The sequence below is a fragment of the Raphanus sativus genome, chromosome 6 (genome assembly GCF_000801105.2).
Source record: "Raphanus sativus cultivar WK10039 chromosome 6, ASM80110v3, whole genome shotgun sequence".
Taxonomy (NCBI): Eukaryota; Viridiplantae; Streptophyta; class Magnoliopsida; order Brassicales; family Brassicaceae; genus Raphanus; species Raphanus sativus.
Window position 1 is genome coordinate 34,222,073 of NC_079516.1, and position 19,523 is coordinate 34,241,595.

The following is a 19,523-nucleotide window of genomic DNA, read 5'->3' on the forward strand; positions in this document are numbered from 1 at the left end:
TCAAAGAAAGTTGGTTTACACTTGTATTTGAACAGATCGATCTAAGAGAAAGAGTTTCTATAATGAACATTGAGTTTTTGAAAAATTATAACCCCTTATAAATCTGGGTTTCTAGTAATTTTTGGATTTTATTCCCTTTGTTCTCCAAAATCAAAGAAGATTGATATAGGCTTGTCATTTGAATAGTTCTGGTTAAAAGAAAGTATTTTTCCAATGGTGGACACTGCATTTTTAGAAATTATAACCCCCTATAAATCAAGGTCATATGTATTGGTATGTATATGTTTGTGTATACTCTTCTTTGTTAAAGCTTTGTAAATTTGAAGTGCTTATGGATATGTCGCTTTACTTGTATGTTTCGGTAGGTGCTGTGTAAGAATACTATGGTATAGTGATGTCTTAAATTACTAATAAATAAAAGAATCTTTGGTTGTATGCATATAGTTTTGGTTTATCAATAGATACCATTGTCAGGTTCTTGAAACTTAAAAGCTTACTTTTCTTTTGTTCCTTGGTTGATTTGTTATGATGACGAAGAACCTGCTTGTTGCGCTCATCACATATGTCAAACCTGAAAAGCTATGAGATGTAATGTCAGGATATGGATGGTAAGACTTTCTTCTATCTGCATCAATCCAGTTAATCAACGATCAAAATGTTGTAAGCTTTTCACACTTGCATTTATTTTTTGTTAATGGTTTCTTTGCTACATGTTCTTTGTGCTTCAAATGACGACCACTCAGTGGTGGAACCATTGCCACCACCTGCTGGAGCTAAACCAGGAGAGTTTGTTTCATTTTCAGGGCATATAATATAATGTAAATTGGTTTAACACCAAACCCCTTTTGATTGCTTTGGGTACATGCTTTGTAACATCACTTACTTAAGAACCCTTGTCTTAATATTTATATAGAGTCGAAGGAAAGCCAGAAGAACCCTTACTTTCTAAATGTTTATAACTAATTTATAAACCTTTATAAAATGATTTATAAATGATTATAACTGAATTCTAAACTCTAATAAATGATTTATAAATATTTATGAACTCTTATACATGATTTAGAAGTCTTTAAAATATTAATATAACCTTATAAAAATAACTTATAAACTTATAAAAATATTAATATAACAAAAATGTGAACTCTCAATTAGGTACTCTCTAATGTCAGAAAGTCAAATACTACAAATCTAACCTCTGATCTCACAACAAGAATATCTTGAAACTGCTTTGTAGCTTCCATAAGTTTTGTTTTCAAGTCATCACAAAATGTTTAAAATGTTTATAATGGTTTATAAGAATATATAAAGGGTTTAAAAAATCACTTACAGGTGTTTATAAATATTTTATACAGAATTTATAAGGGTTTATAAAGTTTATAAAGGGTTTACATAAGTTTATATAAGATTTGTAAGGATTTATAAAAGATTTTAATAGGTTTTGAAGAGTTTATAAAAAAATTATAAAGGTTTCTAAAACCGTATAAATATTTATATAACTATTTATAAAGGTTTATAAAACCATTCATGAACCATTTATAGAGCTTATAAAACCTTGTATCAACCATCTATAAAGTTTATAAAACACATATTAATATTTATATAGCTATTTATAAAGGTTTATAAAATTATTTAAAAGGTTTTATAAAACTATTTACAAGAACTTATAAGCTATTTATAAGAGTTTATACATTTATTTATAAGTATTCATAAACTAATTTACAAGGTCTATAAATATATTTATAAGCTTCTCTTGTAACTCAGAGTTCTGAAACCACTCAGTAGTGAGATGAACACCAAGGCAGTAAAGACTCTTGGGCACTTCCTCATAAGCAATCTGAGCATATTTAGCACTCTTCTCAGTAACAGAATTCATATGCCCTTCAAAAGATTGAATAGTAGCCTTGAGCCTCATGATCATGGTGGTGCTGTCGTAATGAAGCTGCTGAGCTTGGTAACGCAAGACAGCCATGTCGCGGATAATGGTTTCAGAGTCAAGAACCATCACAGGACGTCTGGAGGCAGCGGCATTGGAGAGAAGTAGCTGAGAGTTTCGGATCTGAGCGCTAAGGGTCGAAATACATATACTGTTACTAATTAATTTCAAGCCATTTTGTTTGTCAGATACCTAGGCAATTGTATAAGAGCTTATAAGAGTTTATAAGAACCATTTTATAAGAGTTTATAAAACCATTTATGAACCATTTATAAATTGTATAAGAGTTTGTAAAACCTTGTATCAATCATCTATAAAGTTCATAAAACGTATATAAATATTTATATAACTATTTATCAAAGTTTATAAAACTATTTAAAAGGGCTTATAAAACTATTTTACAAGAACTTATAAGCTATTTATAAGTGTTAATAAATTAATGTACAAGGTTTAAAAATCTATTTATAAGAGTTTATTAATCACCAAATTAACAAACTTTCCACCATTTCTTTGCATATTAAAGAACATCATACTTTTACAGCTTCTTTTATAATACCTTATAAAAAGGTATGATAATATATTATAACGATTAGAGTTAATACATTTTATAACGATTGGAGTATCAAACACATGGATGGTTGATCCATCTTCAAAACCCCCAAATGCAAGCTGTAGGCATGAGTTATTGAGTTTCATGTGCTTACCAAAAAATTGATCTTCTTTTTTTTTAACACTGATGAATTTGTTCCATATATGAAACCAGAATCACAAGTGTGTCGACCATAATGGTCATGTGTTCAAGACTAAAACAAAAGGCAACAGAGCCAAATAGAAAAACAGAGTTCAAGATGGTGGAGATATCAGTAGACACCCACTAAAGAAGAAAAAGCTGTAGATAAATTAGAAACACCCATCACTTAATTGTATGCTTCATTCACAATCATCTGCAACAGCCAGTTGGGACCACCCCAAGCAGGTAGGAGTGATACCTATGATCAGATGTTACACTTGCAGCAATTTCCTGAGAAATAATATTTTCCCTTTGCTCACAGTGATGAAAGCTCCAGTCCAAAAATGCACTAAGATGCAAGTTAATGTCATTTATAAAACGACACATCTCAGCGAAATAATAGGGAGCAATGAGTACGTCTCTTGCCAACACACATGAGGATTCAAAAATGATCTTCTCTCGGCGTTAAATAAATGAATACATGTCAGAAAAGAGCACAAAGATCAAAATGAATTCATGACACAATTAGCACAACATATCAATCTAGTTCCAACCAAGTCTCTAGCAACCACAATGTAAGCATCCACTAGTGTCTTGACAATGCAGCTGAAATTTCTATTCATAAGCAATCTGAATACTGGCAGTGCTTCAAGAAGGCATGAGCAACAAAGGGAAGCCATTGATGAGACTAACTCCCTCATAAATAAAGACGGGGATGAATCTGCAAATGGGATACGTAATAATACAAAATTCACGAAGTGCTCTAGAAATTTACATAGTCCCACCATCCCAATCGCCGAGTACGCATCACAAAGGGTGATACTTGGGGACGAAGCTCCGCTGCGTCTCCACTCTGCATGAAAGAATCTGCAAAGCAACAACAACGAGGAGAAGAAGCATCAAAATAATGTTAATAAAATCAACAATGTCGGCCATTACTAAATAATCAATGAATATATTTTTTTCTTAATCTTGCTATGATCAGGAACGGTTATGTGTATCACATAGCCTTACAAACGGATGATTCTCAGTCAAATTAAAATTCCAATCCCCACCTTTCTGTTCGTAACTGATACGAATCAAAAACCCAAAGCTTTTCACAAAGACTGAAATCAATTTAGAGTTGCATCCTTCAAGTGCGGATTGGAGCTCGAGCAAACCCTAGGAGAGGTCTAGAAACGGCATAGCTCATGAACGGATTGATTCGGAAAACCATTTGAGGTTGACTTGTCCGGAGCAGATTCTGTGAATGGCGGCTCAGTTGATGGGTTTGATCAACGGAGACGAATCTCCTTGCATTTACATAACCTCGAAACAATATCGATCAAACCTTCTTCAAAATCGTCTCACAGTAATCTGGGAAGAACGTAAGCTTGGCTGATGGATTGAGAAGATGACGGTTCTCACCGGAGTAGTCCAATCACGCCGGAAATTTTGAGCGGACACAGTGAAGAAATATCTAGGAGAATAGAGAATAAGTTTATTAGTAAGGGGTACAATGGTATTTTGATCATTAAAAATCTGATGGTATAGTTGGTTAGTGTAAATTTGAAAAGTGGTATCATGAAAGTGGTATTTTTGGCAATTTCTCATGTTTTTAAACCTGATCTGGACATTGAACTGAATGACTTTCCAAATCACCGAGTCATCTGATAAATCGTGGATCAATTGCGAGTGTACCGCGGATTAATAAATGAATTAACATTATTATATAATAATATATTAACTATAAAAACAAAAATATAGAAAAACTCGAGTTAATCTGTACTTTTCGTTTATTTAAGGTTTTATAAGTTTTTTTCTATTCTACTATTTTATAAATCTGTTTCTTTTCTGTTTTATAGGGTGTAAAGATTGCAATTGTGTGCCAAAGAAATCAGATTTATCATATGCAATGTGGTTTACCAGTTGGAGAGTGGAAGACTATCGATACTTTAAAAGTTTTGGCTGCTTTTGGACAATATCAACCAATTGCGCATCAATACAAGTTGATATTTTTTAGGAGAGACCGCGGTAACCAAATATGATTTACAATTTTTTTCATTTCCTTATAATTTTATATTTCTCAAATATTTGAAACTAAATAAATACACATTTAATACCCATGGTAAAATTTAAAACTATTATGAGTTCTATATAAATAAGCTGTCAGACACATTCAATATATTGTTCCTTTTGCTCTCAATATTTCAAGGAAGTACGTGATTACATAATACAGTTACGAAATACAAAGTTTAGAAAAATAAACAAAAGCAATACAATTTTGTTCAATTAATTTAAAGTTCTGAAATATTTATATATCTATATATATCATAAAAAAAGACCCGCCCAATATCCACACAGATACGCAGATCAACCTCTAATATTATTTACGACTATAAACTATAAGTAGTAGAAGTTGTACCCCCTAACCTTATGTTTTTCATAATTTTATATATATCATAAGAATAAGAAAAGACCCGCCTAGTCGGGCGGGTTAAGATCTAGTATTTTATTAAAGGTGCAAGGCCCAAAAACCGGACCAAGCCCAAACCTTAACAAAGACCAAACTAGGCCCATTACAAGCGAAACCTTTAGCCCGACATAGGGCATCTGAAAAAAATGGCCTTAAAGCCCAAACCCGAAACAAACGCTGCGTTCCCAACCCCACGCGTCCACTAGTTACCCCAGACCGTCCACGTGCGTCAATCCACCGAACACACGGGACACGCGTCAGCTATCAATCCTTCGTGATCCAAAGGCCGAGATTTACGCCGGAACTCACCGTCGGCAAACCACCGCGCCCTTTTCGCCGCCAAAACTATTCCACCGGAGAGCTTCTTCGAGCCTGTCCCGAGATCTCATCCGGATCCTAATAAACCACTTGCGACGTTGAACCACTCTCTTCTCTCGTTTCTTCAATCCCGAAGCTCCATCGTCGGAGAGATTCAAATGAAGACCTCATCCGCCGAAGAAACAAAGCCATACGCCAAAGAGACGAGCACCGAACCCAAGAAACCAAAACACGATGACCATCCTCGATCGTCATCAAACCCACATATCTTTTTCGAAAGTCGACGAGGCTCAGCTGAGAAAGCCGCCCCCCCCCCCCCCCCCCGAAGTCTAAAGCCGGCGACGACTGAGCTTTGGAAGCCTCACCATCCCGGAGCAAAATCGATCATAGAGATCGAGACCAAAAAACCATAGAACCGTTTCTAGACAAATATATACGAAAGGAAAAAGCTAAAAGAGACACGAAGCCGGACCGGCGGTGGCTCAAAGAGCTAAACCGTCGGCCGGAAACCAATTCTTGTCGGAGTTCTTAGAGAGAGGTCAGAGGATACCAAGAATCCTAACCTTCTTTTTCTTTTCTCCTTTTTATTTAAAAACTATTTTTACTATATTCATGCATTCAAATATACTTAAGTTTAAAGTTAAGTAAGAATCATTTTATTCACATATATAATATGAAAATAATATATATTAAGAACTTTTTCAAAAACTTGTTGATAAAATAAATTAATTATTTATAATATACTTTTATTTCTGACTTTTTATTTTGAAAAAACAATTTAGAAATACATCTACTATATAAAAATACTTTATTATTTTTTTGTTGAAAATATATATTTATTATAGAAAAAATGAGTAAAACAAATTAATAATCTTCTCTATGAATTAAGTTATGGAGTTGTGTTTAGATAGATTAATTTTATGATTATTTAATTAATATCATATACTATAGAATTTAAGTTAATTTTTTAGTTATGATTATAAAAAAAAATCATATACTATTAATTAATATCATATTATAATTATTGTTAGTTATAAGTATTATAGATTTATAACATTGTAATAATTTTTTCAATTAAAATATAGCTATTAGCTCTTGTGTTAAAATATTGAATTACATGGATTTAAGTATTTTTACCATTTTAAAATATAATTATATAATTGTTTTTTATAAAACTCAATTATTACTTTTAGAATTAAATATACTTTTAAAATCCAGTTATTGATATTTATTCCGTTTTAAAATCTTAACTATCAAATTATATATTTTCTGGAGATATAAATTATATCTATTATTTTCATTTATAACATTTTTAAATAAATATTATTTTAATTTTATATTTATAGTGATAATATAATATTTTGTATTTATTGTTTTTAAAAGAAATGTATTATTTTTAATAACTTATTCTAGTTTGAAAAACAAAACAAAAAAACAAAATCTAATGTTACCATTAAAGTTTTTTGAAATACTAAAATCTACAGTAAAATCAAAAACCAAAATCTAAAATCCAAAAATAAAAGTCAAAAACCAAAAACTAAAATTAAAAAACTATCCAAACAATCATCATCTTACAAAATCTCTTGTTATTCAAAATATTTGGCTTTTAATGATTCTAAATTTCCATCAAATCTAGCTTTATTGAGAACTGAATTCTAAACAATTTTTTTTATAAAATAAAACTTTAAAAGTCTTGCATATTTCTTATAGATTCTTTAAAAAAATCCTTGAACTATAATATTTTCCTAAACTTTTTAAATATTAAAAAAAATTAGAAATCTTTACAAATTTAACTAATCTCTTGACTTTTATAATCAGTCAACTCTACTTAAATTTTACTCTTACTAACCCCTCCTTACTTTAAAGGAATTAGTAGAGAAACAACTTCAAGATTATCCTGCTGGTTTTCATGTCTAAATCTATGTTGTGAAGATGATCGCATTCTCATGTATGGCTATTGGCTGATGATGATGCATCAATTCAGAGGCGGAGCTAGGCTGTGTCTAGGGGGGCGGGGGTCTCACAGGACCCCAGTTCATTTGTAAATTTGAATTTATTTGATTGAAACTTTAGTTAATATCTAGTAAATTGGTTATATTTGGTCAATATGCTCCCATCAATTTAAGTGATTTAATTGTATTCCCCCCACTATAAAATCATCCTGGCTCTGCCACTGTGTATCATTTTTTTTTTTTAACACCTACCACTGTGTATCATATACATAGACTTCTTATAGTAGACTGTTTACATTTTCAAACTCAGCATTAGGAGATAGGCATCTTGCTATGAAAGGTTTCTTTTGTTGTGACTGCTATATACTGTAAGAACTTTTTGTGACACTATTTAGTGTTGAAGGTAAAATTACTTTTAAAAGTACTGAAGATCATCAGACTGTAAAATTTATTTGGTTGGTAAGATGGATGCAAAATTGCAAATGCAATTATCTTAGAATTGTATAAAACTTTTGAGGAGGATGCTAGATAGAATGTGTCGTTAACTAGGACTTCAATATGTATGGTTTGTAAAATGAGCTAGACAACGAAAAATAAAGGTCCTACCGGGAGTCGAACCCAGGTCGCTGGATTCAAAGTCCAGAGTGCTAACCACTACACCATAGAACCTGTTTGTTGAAATAATGAAATGTAAGTTATAAGAATCATATGTTATAAAATTTTCAGAAGCAAACTACCAGAACGAAATTAAAATGAACTTTTATTTTAATTTGAACCTTTTATTTTATTATTTTTCAAAATTTAATTGATCTTTCAGACAGAAATTCTTTTCTTTTTTTTTTGCTAAAAAAAGAGTTAAATCCGGGTCAATAATGACCAGGGGCGGACCCACCTTATAGCTAGTGGAGTCACTTGACACAACAAAAATATGTTAAAATGTTGTTTTGTTAAAGAGAATTGTCAAAAATCGAGTAGGAGAGTTGGTAATGTATGGTGTTCAACACCACAAAAACTAGGGATCGAAGCCCAAAGCGCACTTTTAATGTTTTTGAACCCACATATATTTATTCCTGGGACCGCTCCTGATAATGACACAAGCCTAACCCTCGGGTGGATACAGCCCACGGATAGATCCTCTCCTGGGCATTCAAATGAGTCAAAAGCAATAACTCATATCCGTGTGGCCGGTGGGGTTTGAACACAGAAATTCTTTTCGTCATTACATGATTCTTGTTTTATTTTTAATAAGCTTGTCTTATTTTTTTTTTTGATAAAAATATAAGCTTGTCTTGTTGACAGTGAGTAAGTGATACTAGCAGCTAATAAGACCTCTAATGGATTTTTTTAGAACATACGTTATTATGGATCTACATATGTTCCACGGAGCAAATTCACTTGCCAAATTAGCAAAAAAATATTATGAATCTTCCAACATATCGTATGATTCACTACTTAGAGTAGTCAAACTTATATTTTAGCAATTTATGTAATTCCAGTCATTTAATTACCCAAATTTTTTTCGGTGGTGCATATAAATGTATATACACTTCAGTCCAGTTTTTGTCAGACTTACATTTTGCAATTGCGTTAACAAACTACATTATTGACAAAAAGGAAATGGAGAAAGAAGGAAAAAAACATAATCTGTCAAATAAGTTACAAGTTTCTAACATATGAAGTTTGACGTTAACTCCTACATTCGTCTCCAAGGCAGGTTCATCAGATACCTTGACGAATACGCCACACGTTTCTAACATATGAACATTAATAAAATGGTTATAAGTTTTATAACAATATATAGGTGCATGTTTTATTAACAGTTAATATAAATTTAATAAGAATTATAAACAACGAAATGTCATAAACTGAATATATAGCCTATAGGTGCATGTGCTGACGAGAGAGATAGGGCAGATGGAATGTGGGTGCTCAGGTTTTTCCCGGTAAAAATTAGTTGACAGTTGGTGTCTTTTACTCGAAAAGATGAGGTTTGGGAATACTTCGGGATATGGGCTTACAAGGCCAATAAGGGTCCCATCACCTACTAATAGACGTCGGGTGCGTCGGTGAGATCAAGTCCGGCACGATTCACGTTGTGACATCGATTAAGCGTATAGAAGGGAAGCTAGTGTGTATTCGTCGATGGAAACACCAAGAACGTTGTGGCGCAGCGTACGAATGGGTGAACGGTCGATCTAGGAACTTTAGGGTTCTTTGAGACCTGTTTTTGGATCGATCAAAGGTTTCTTGCGATAGCTCTTTGAGACCAACCTCCTGTTAGATGAACTGAATCGAATCGAACAAGGTATTAAAAGCAAAAGCTCTATATTATAATTATCAAGTGTATCAAACAACAAAGCTGAAACCTTGTTTATATAATCCTTCCTTTAGACATATCCTAATAGGATAAGGATTCTATAAACTCTATCTAAAAAGGAACTTAATAATAAAAGAAAATAAGTTAAATAAAACCTAAATCGACAAAGCTAAGGAAGTATTCAAACGGACGATGTTGGCGGCAAAGATGTATCCGATGCTACATCAGGTCTCCCCGGCTGAGAAGGATTCGACCCCAAATCTTGACCAGTTGCAGGCGCAACATCCTCAGTAGAGAAGTAACGAGACAGATACTTGACGTTAAAGACATCAGATGTGTTCACCCCCGATGGCATCCTCAAGCGATACGCATTTTCATTTATTCGCTCAAGTACCTCAAGAGGACCAATCTTCTTAGACTTCAACTTATTATAATCTCGAGAAGGCATTCTCTCACGTGTTAAATAAGCCCACACAAAGTCACCCACTTCGAAAACCACACGACGACGATGGACATCTGCAGCTTTCTTATATTTGGACGAAGAAGACTCCAGATTTGACACTGCCTGAGCGTGGACATCCGTAATGGCATCAACAAACGTAGACGCATCACCATGTAAACGAGAACGATCCGGAAGAGTAGACAAGTCAACGGGACCACAGGGAATGAAGCTATAGACGACTTGAAAGGGACAAAACCCAAGGCTTCGGTTCAGAGAGTGATTGTGGGCAAATTTCGCCTGAGGCAACTTGAAGTCCCACGTCCGAATAGCATCTCCGACGAGGCAGCGTAGCAAATTTCCTAAAGATCTATTGGTGACTTCAGTCTGTCCATCTGTCTGGGGATGATAAGCCGAACTCATATCTAAAGAAGTTCCGAGTTGTTTCCAAAGGGAACGCCAAAAGTGACCAAGAAACCTTGAATCCCGATCAGAAACAATGGAAAGAGGAAGACCATGAAGGCGATAAATATCGCGAAAAAACAATGTAGCAACCTGCATTGCATCCGTTGTTTTCTTGCAAGGCACAAAGTGTACCATTTTAGAAAAACGATCAACAACGACGAAGATAGAGTCGAAGCCACGTTGAGTGCGAGGAAGTCCAACCACAAAGTCCATACTGATATCTGTCCATGGTTGTGTAGGGACTGGTAAAGGCATATATAACCCGGCATTGGTTGCGTGGCCCTTTGATTTCTGGCAGACAACGCATCTTTCAACAAACCGTTCGACATCTCTGCGCAAGGTAGGCCAAAAGTAGGAGGAAGAAACCAAGTGGAGAGTGCGATCCCTACCAATGTGGCCTTCCTGATGGAGCTCCGTGAGTAATAACAGACGCAGACTACACTCCGGTATGCACAGCCGAGTTCCCAGAAAAAGAAAGCCGTCATGGATGGTATACTCTGAAGAAGAACCGCAAGATGCTGCCTCAAAAATAGGACCGAAGAAAGGGTCAGTCGGATAGAGGTCAATAAAGGAACTGAGACTTGTAACCGTAGACTGCAGGACCGCGAGAATAGAATGGCGACGGCTCAAAGCATCCGCAACACAGTTAGACGTTCCTGATGTATGTTTGATGACAAACGTGAATTGCTGGAGGTACGCGATCCACGAAGCGTGCCGAGAAGATACCTTGCCTTGAGTGCTAAGGTGTTTAAGAGCGTCATGATCGGTGTAAAGAACGAAGTCTTTATGGAAAAGATAGTGCCTCCAACGCTTCACTGCCTGTACTATAGCATAAAATTCAATATCATACGTGCTATAACGAACTCTGGCGCCAGATAATTTTTCACTAAAAAAGGCGATAGGGCGACCCTTTTGGCTGAGCACTGCGCCAATTCCTGCTTTAGAAGTGTCGCAATGCAACTCAAAAACTAATGAAAAGTCGGGAAGGGCGAGAACAGGAGCGGAACAAAGCTTGTTTTTGATCGTGGCGAACGCTTCTGCTGCTTCCGACGTCCACTGCAAACGACCCGCACGCACAGTATCTGTAAATGGCGCCATGAGGCCACTGAATTGGGACACAAAGCGACGGTAGAAAGACACCAAGCCGTGAAAGCTACGGACATCTGTTACTGTGGTTGGAGTCGGCCACGTTTTAATGGCAGAGATTTTCGCGGGATCCACGGAGAGACCTTTATCTGAAACGATATATCCCAAAAATTGCACTTCCGAGGAACCAAACTCACATTTTTTAAGTGTCGCATATAACTGATCACGACGTAAAACAAGAAGAACTTCCCGCAGGTGCTGGAGATGATCCGCCAAAGAAGAACTGAAAATAAGAATATCGTCGAAATAAACCACCACAAACTTGCCTATGAACGGACGAAGTGCTTGATTCATTACTCTCATGAATGTGCTGGGCGCATTGGACAAACCGAATGGCATGACAAGCCACTCGAACAGACCCTCTCTAGTCTTGAAAGCCGTCTTCCATTCATCTCCTGGATTGATACGAATTTGATGATAACCACTTTTCAGATCGAGCTTGGAAAAAATTGTTGCCGTGCCTATCTGATCAAGTAAGTCATCCAATCGAGGAATAGGAAAACGATAACGAACGATGATTTTATTTATAGCTCTGCTATCCACACACATACGCCAAGAACCGTCTTTCTTAGGGATAAGTAATGCAGGGACGGCGCAAGGGCTGAGGCTCTCACGCAAGAAGCCCTTACTGACGAGGTCTTCTACCTGACGACGCAACTCCTCATGCTCGCTTGGGCTCATCCTGTAGTGCGATCTGTTTGGTAAAGACGAGTCAGGAATGAAATCAATGCGATGCTGAATATCGCGTAGGGGAGGTAAACCGTTGGGAAGGTCCTCTGGGAAAACATCCGCAAACTCTTGCACAAGATCAGTCAAGGCCGGTGGAACAGCTACAAAACGATCAGGCGATGTGGGTTTGGTGATGAAGATTAAGACAAGACCTTCTTCACGAAACGTGTTTTCAAACGGCGCACGTTGTAGAAGAAGAATAGGAGTTTGGGGCTGTGTCGGTGGCTCTTCACGAACTGGTTGAATCGCTGGCTTGAGAGTGAAGGTGCGGTTGTTGAATTTGAAAGTATATGTGTTAAGGTATCCATCATGTATCACTCGTCGGTCAAATTCCCAGGCCTTTCGAGCAAGAGATGACAAGCATCCATTGGTACGAGATCACAATATATTTGATCTTTGTAAGTTCCTCCCACCGAAAAGTGAACCAAAGTTCGATGAGTAACGGTAAGTTCGTTACCTTGGTGTAACCAACCAAGCTTATAGGGAGATGGGTGTGGCTCAATGACTAAATCAAGCTTGGGAACTATGGATTCAGCGATGACATTCTCCGTACTTCCAGAATCTATAATAAACGTGCACACCTTTCCATTGATCGTACAGCGAGAAGAAAATAATTTTTTTCGCTGTGGGAAGTCATCTTTGATCTTTGGAGTCAGGCAAGTACGACGAACCACCAAAAGAGTACCCTCATCGGCTTCTAGTTCCTCCACGGGCTCGTCAGGACTGTCTGCTTTGATTACTTCAACGTCCCGTCCTGTGACATCGAGGAGTAATCCACGACGGTTACGTGAGGGACAAGCAGACTGCCTATGGCCGAGTTCGCCACAAGAGAAATACCGTAGACCTCCTGGACGATTCTGTCGCTGTGGCTCCGTGGGACTCACGCTTGGCTCTGTTTTTGGTGTCGGGGTGTCAGTTGATGAAGACGCAGTTGCTGGTGATGAAGTTCGGTTTGGTCGGTTAGTACCCCAAGGAGCATAACCGCTGTGAGTCTGTGTTTCCACAGTCAAAGCCTGCTAATGTGCTTCTGAAATAGTCTGTGGACGAAACAAGTTCAATGTGCCTTGAATCTGCTGGCGAAGACCGCCCACAAATCTCATGACTAATTGCTGTTCAGAGTCCTTGATTTCAACACGGTTGATCATCTTGAAGAATTCAGTAGCATAGTCTTCTACGGAACGATTTCCCTGTCGTAAATTCTGAAGTTTTTGGAACATCAACTGCTCGTGATTATATGGCAAAAAGTTCTTTTGCATCTCCCGTTTTAATTTATCCCAAGAGGTGATCTTTGTTTTCCCGGTACGAGCTCGAGTAGTCTTGCTTTGTTACCACCAAGCAGCAGCCCGATCACGAAACTTGATTGCTACTAGGGAAGCACATTGATCAAGTGGAACCTGTTTGAATTCCAGTATTTCTTCAACAGTTACGAACCAGTCGAGTAATTCCTCTGCAACTGTGGAACCCTTAAATTCTGGTATCTCAATTTTGAAACATGATTTCCACTTAGGTTGATCGTCGTCGTTATCAGAATCGGAGTCGGTGTCGTTGTTCCGGCGGTTGCGTGTGTTCCGGCTGAGTGCGGCAAAAGGATTGCTGGTGTCTTCGTCGGATTCGTTGTGGACAGAGACTTGGTCGTTACGACGGGTGCGTTGTGAAGTGTTGGCTTGTTGAGTTGTTAATGTGGCAACAGCAGCAACAAGGTCCGATATTTGTGCCTGAAGCTCGGTGATGGATTGTTGAGTTGCGGGTGCGTCGTCGTCGGCGTGGTGTTGAGAACGTGTCTTACGAACCATCGTAGTGGTTGAGAAAGTTTCGGAGCGTAGCAAAGCTCTGATACCAACCTGGCGCAGCGTACGAATGGGTGAACGGTCGATCTAGGAACTTTAGAGTTCTTTGAGACCTGTTCTTGGATCGATCAAAGGTTTCTTGCGATAGCTCTTTGAGACCAACCTCCTGTTAGATGAACTGAATCGAATCGAACAAGGTATTAAAAGCAAAAGCTCTATATTATAATTATCAAGTGTATCAAACAACAAAGCCGAAACCTTGTTTATATAATCCTTCCTTTAGACATATCCTAATAGGATAAGGATTCTATAAACTCTATCTAAAAAGGAACTTAATAATAAAATAAAATAAGTTAAATAAAACCTAAATCGACAAAGCTAAGGAAGTATTCAAACGGACGATGTTGGCGTCAAAGATGTATCCGATGCTACATCACGTTGACTCTTTTGTCTTTCAAGAGCAACGTTTCAAAATGGCTTCAGGACCGTATAGAATTTCGATTTGATTAATTCAATGAATAAGATCTTAATAATAAGAATAACTCTCTTATTAATCTCTTGAGAAAAATAACTCAAAACCTCAAACTCTCAATCTCTCAATCACAAAACTCATAACTTATGCAACAACCTTGCATCTCCTTATATAAGACTAGATAACTCCTAACCTTAACATATTTTCTACTAGGGTCGGCCCGTCCTACGGGCGGGTAAGCAAATGAATGAAATAATATAAATATATCTTAAATTTTAATAAAATTTTTAATTATAATGTTCACTGTTTTACTACAAATTTACCATTTCCTATTTTAGAAATTATATATATTTTTACTTTACTAAAAAATTCATAAGAACATAATTATTTTTCTTTGTTCACAATATTTTCTTTTATTTAATTTGATAAATTTTTTAATACATTTATTCTTAAATTTTATAATTTAAAAAAACTCGAAAAATCCAATTTATTATTTTTTGGAGAAAAAAACATGTAGCATTAAAATATGATAGTAATTGTTACAGTTTAATATTTATAAATAATATGTTAGGATATATATTTATTTTTTTTATTACATTTGATAAAATATATTTAAGTTTGTTCCATTAAAATACTTAACTTCAATTTTGTTGGGGTTAACTAAATTTCCAAATATGATTATTGCGATCAGATAGATAAGAACTCTTCAATCTATCATTATAGATTTTATCACATTAAATGACTGCAGTGTTCATATTGGAAACCACTTCTTTTACATAAGAAATGTCTCAGTATTACAATTTGAACACTTTTAACTATTTATTTTAAGATCCCTTAAATATGTTCTTACGACATGTATATATATATATGGCGTTACGGCATCCACGGTTGAAGGTGTAGATATAGAAAGTAGATACTGCAAATATATTGGATTAAATGCCTTGAGCATTCTGATGTAATATATATATGTAACATTGTCACAGTAATATAATCATCAAGCCTATTACCTTACATGGTATCAGAGCTAAGGAAAACCCTATTCCTTTTCTTTTAAATTTTTTTTTTTGGCCGCCATAGTCATCTTCTTCTCCGATCACCTCTCCTCCCTATCATCACCATGTCTGCTTCTCCGGCCACACAGAGTGAGACTATCAATGTCTCCGACTCAAAAACTATCACTAATGTCAATATGGCAAATGTAACCAAGTTGAACTCCACAAACTACATCATGTGGAGTCAACAGGTTCATGCTCTGTTCGACGGGTACGATCTGGCGGGTTATCTCGACGGATCCATGGTCATTACTCCACCTACCGTTGACCACGAAGGCACGCTCTCTCCTAATCCGGAGTCTCCTCTGGAAACGTCAGGATCGCCTCATTTACTCGGCGCTCCTTGGTGCGATCTCAACATCTCTCCAGCCTCTCCTCTCTGTTGCACAAACCGCGAATGATATCTGGACTACTCTGTCTCTACCTACGCGAAGCCTAGCCGAGCCCACTTCAAGCAGCTGCGCCAGCAACTTAAACACTGGAAGAAAGAAGCTAAGTCTATCGATGATTATCTCCTTGGACTTACTACTCGTTTTGATCAGATTGCTTTGCTTGGTAAACCTCTGGATCTTGAAGATCAAATTGAGTTTGTGATTGAAGGTTTTCCGGAGGAATACAAAGTGATCGTCGATCAGATTGAAGGTCGCGATGTGCCTCCTACTCTCACTGAAGTCCATGAACGTCTCCTTAACCATGAGGTTAAACTCCAGACGGCTGTTGTGGCATCGCAGGCTCCGGTCTCGGCGAATGCGGTCACCTACAACAACAATCGGCAGAGTAACACCACTCGCAACCCGATGCGTGGAGGCTCCAACAGGTACAACAACAACCGCAACATGAACTGGCAACAACAGCAGAGCTTCTCTCCGCGACCAGACAACCGCCAGAGCCGTGGCTACCACGGCAAGTGTCAGCTGTGTGGCGTGTTTGGTCACAGTGCGCAGAGGTGCTCGCAGCTTCAGAGTTTTGGCTCTAATCTTGGCCAGCCTTACAATTCCAACTCATGGAATCCACGAGCAAACCTTGCGGCTTCATCTCAGTACAATCCTAACAGCTGGATTCTTGACAGTGGGGCGACTCATCACTTGACTACGGATCTCAACAATCTGTCTCTACACCAGCCCTACAATGGTGGAGAAGAAGTCACCATAGCTGACGGCACCGGACTTTCGATTTCGCACACTGGTTCTGCTTTACTTCCTACCCCTTCTCATTTTCTTCCTTTACGTGATGTGCTTTATGTTCCCAACCTTCATAAAAACCTATTTTCTGTTTATCGGTTATGTAATACTAACCAAGTATCCGTTGAATTCTTTCCGGCTCATTTTCAGGTGAAGGATCTCAGCACGGGGGCGCGATTGCTCCAAGGCAAAACTAAGAACGAGCTCTACGAGTGGCCACTTCCATCCACCAAAATCACTACCTACCTAGCCTCCCCCTCACCGAAAACATCTCTCTCTTCGTGGCACTCGAGACTTGGGCATCCATCTTTACCTATTTTAAAAACCGTTGTCTCTCAATTTTCATTACCAGTTTCTGATTCAATAAAACAATTTTCTTGTGTTGATTGCCTTACCAACAAATCCCACAAACTACCCTTCTCTACAAACACAATCCAATCTGATAAACCACTCCAATATCTTTATAGTGACGTCTGGACATCTCCAGTTCTGTCCACTGATCATTACAAATATTACGTGATTTTTGTTGATCATTTTACCCGATACACCTGGCTATATCCCCTTAAACGAAAATCCCAAGTCCGAGAAACCTCCATTGCCTTCAAAGCCTTAGTTGAAAACCGATTCAAAACCAAGATTATGACGCTTTACTCTGATAATGGCGGGGAATATCTCGGTCTGCGGTCCTTCCTTGCTGAACATGGGATCTCGCACCTGACCTCACCGCCACATACGCCTGAGCACAACGGCATCTCTGAGCGGAAGCATCGCCATATTGTGGAAACTGGATTGACTCTTCTTGGCAAATCGGCAGTTCCTAAATCCTACTGGACCTTTGCGTTTGCTACTGCTGTGTATCTTATCAATAGGATGCCCTCTCCTGTCACGCAAGATGTCTCTTCGTATGCCAAGCTATTCGGTCAACAGCCGAACTATACGAAGCTACGTGTCTTCTGCTCTCTCTGTTTTCCTTGGTTACGACCGTATGCTCAGAACAAACTCGATGCACGCTCCACTCCATGCGTGTTTCTTGGTTACTCCTTGACGCAGAGCTCCTACCTTTGCTTGGATCGCAAGACACAGCGGCTTTACTCCTCTCGGCATGTTCAGTTTCTCGAAGATGTATATCCTTTCCGAACAGATATATCTCAACCTCACCCAAAGCCAACTCCTGAACCAGAACAGCCTTCCTACTCCCCATCTGAAACTATTGTGGTACCACTCAGTCAGACTCGTTCTAACGCGCCACCTAGCCCAGTTCTTCACCAGAATGTGCAGCCGCTATTGTCACCGATGAACTCCTCTGCCTCATCTGACAATATGAGTCCGTCTATCCCGAGCTCTGCTTCACCTCGTGGAGACCAGATGGACTCGGAAAGAACAACAGGTATGTCTTCTAACCCTTTACCACCGCAGCAAGCAACCACAAATCCGAGCCCAAATATCATCTCTCAACCTGCTACCATTCCCCAAACAGAAACCCAACACCAAAATATTCCTCCTCCAGCTCCTCCTAACCAACACTCTATGAGAACCCGTTCCAAAAACAATATAACCAAACCCATAAACAAATACTCACTAAATGTCCAAACCCGTCCCATTATCCCAACCATAGTTAACCAAGCTTTGCGACATCGAAAGTGGCGCAACTCTATGTCTCTTGAGTTCTATGCTATCACCAGAAATCACACTTATGATCTGGTGCCACCCGCACCAAACCAAAATGTTATTGATACTAAGTGGATTTTTACTCTAAAGTATCTTCCAAATGGTGAAATTGACAGGTATAAATCCCGAATTGTGGCTCGTGGCTTTAATCAGAGGTACGGCATCGACTTCGCAGAGACGTTTAGTCTGGTTATTAAGTCTACCACCGTTCGCTTGGTACTGGAGCATGCAGTTCGTAATGATTGGACGATCCGGCAACTTGACGTGAACAATGCCTTCCTTCCGGGTACACTTCAAGATGAAGTCTACGTCTCCCAGCCACCTGGTTTCGTTGATAAGGACAGGCCTCATCATGTCTGTCGTCTCCGTAAAGCTCTCTACGGGCTCAAACAAGCACCCAGGGCGTGGTATGAAGAACTCAAGCGCACTCTGTTAGCTGCAGGCTTCCGCAATTCTGTCGCAGACACTTTACTCTTTACCTACTGTGACGGCACTCATATCGTCTATATTCTTGTATATGTGGACGATATTGTGATCACAGGAGCAGTCTGTCTATGGTGAACCAGTTTATCAAGACGCTGGCCACACGTTTGTCAATCAAGGATCTCGGACACATTTCGTATTTTCTGGGCATTGAAGCTACACGGACAGAGCAGGGGCTTCACCTAATGCAGAACAAATATATACAAGATTTACTCGCCAAGATGAATATGCAGAACGCGAAACCGGTTTCGATGCCTCTTGCTACTCATCCGAAGCTGACCCTGCAATCTGGTACGCCTCTTGCGAACCCAACGGACTTCAGGCAAGTTGTGGGAAGTCTCCAATATTTAGCCTTTACAAGACCCGATATTGCTTATGCTGTGAACAAGCTATCAC

General features: G+C 38.1%; 1 non-coding gene across 1 annotated transcript; it reads right to left on the reverse strand.

Annotated features, from left to right (window-relative positions):
• Positions 1 to 7,985: 7,985 nt before the first annotated feature.
• Positions 7,986 to 8,057, reverse strand: TRNAQ-UUG (transfer RNA glutamine (anticodon UUG)). The gene has a single exon. It is a non-coding gene; the product is annotated as a tRNA-Gln (tRNA).
• Between the last annotated feature and the right edge of the window lie 11,466 nt (positions 8,058 to 19,523).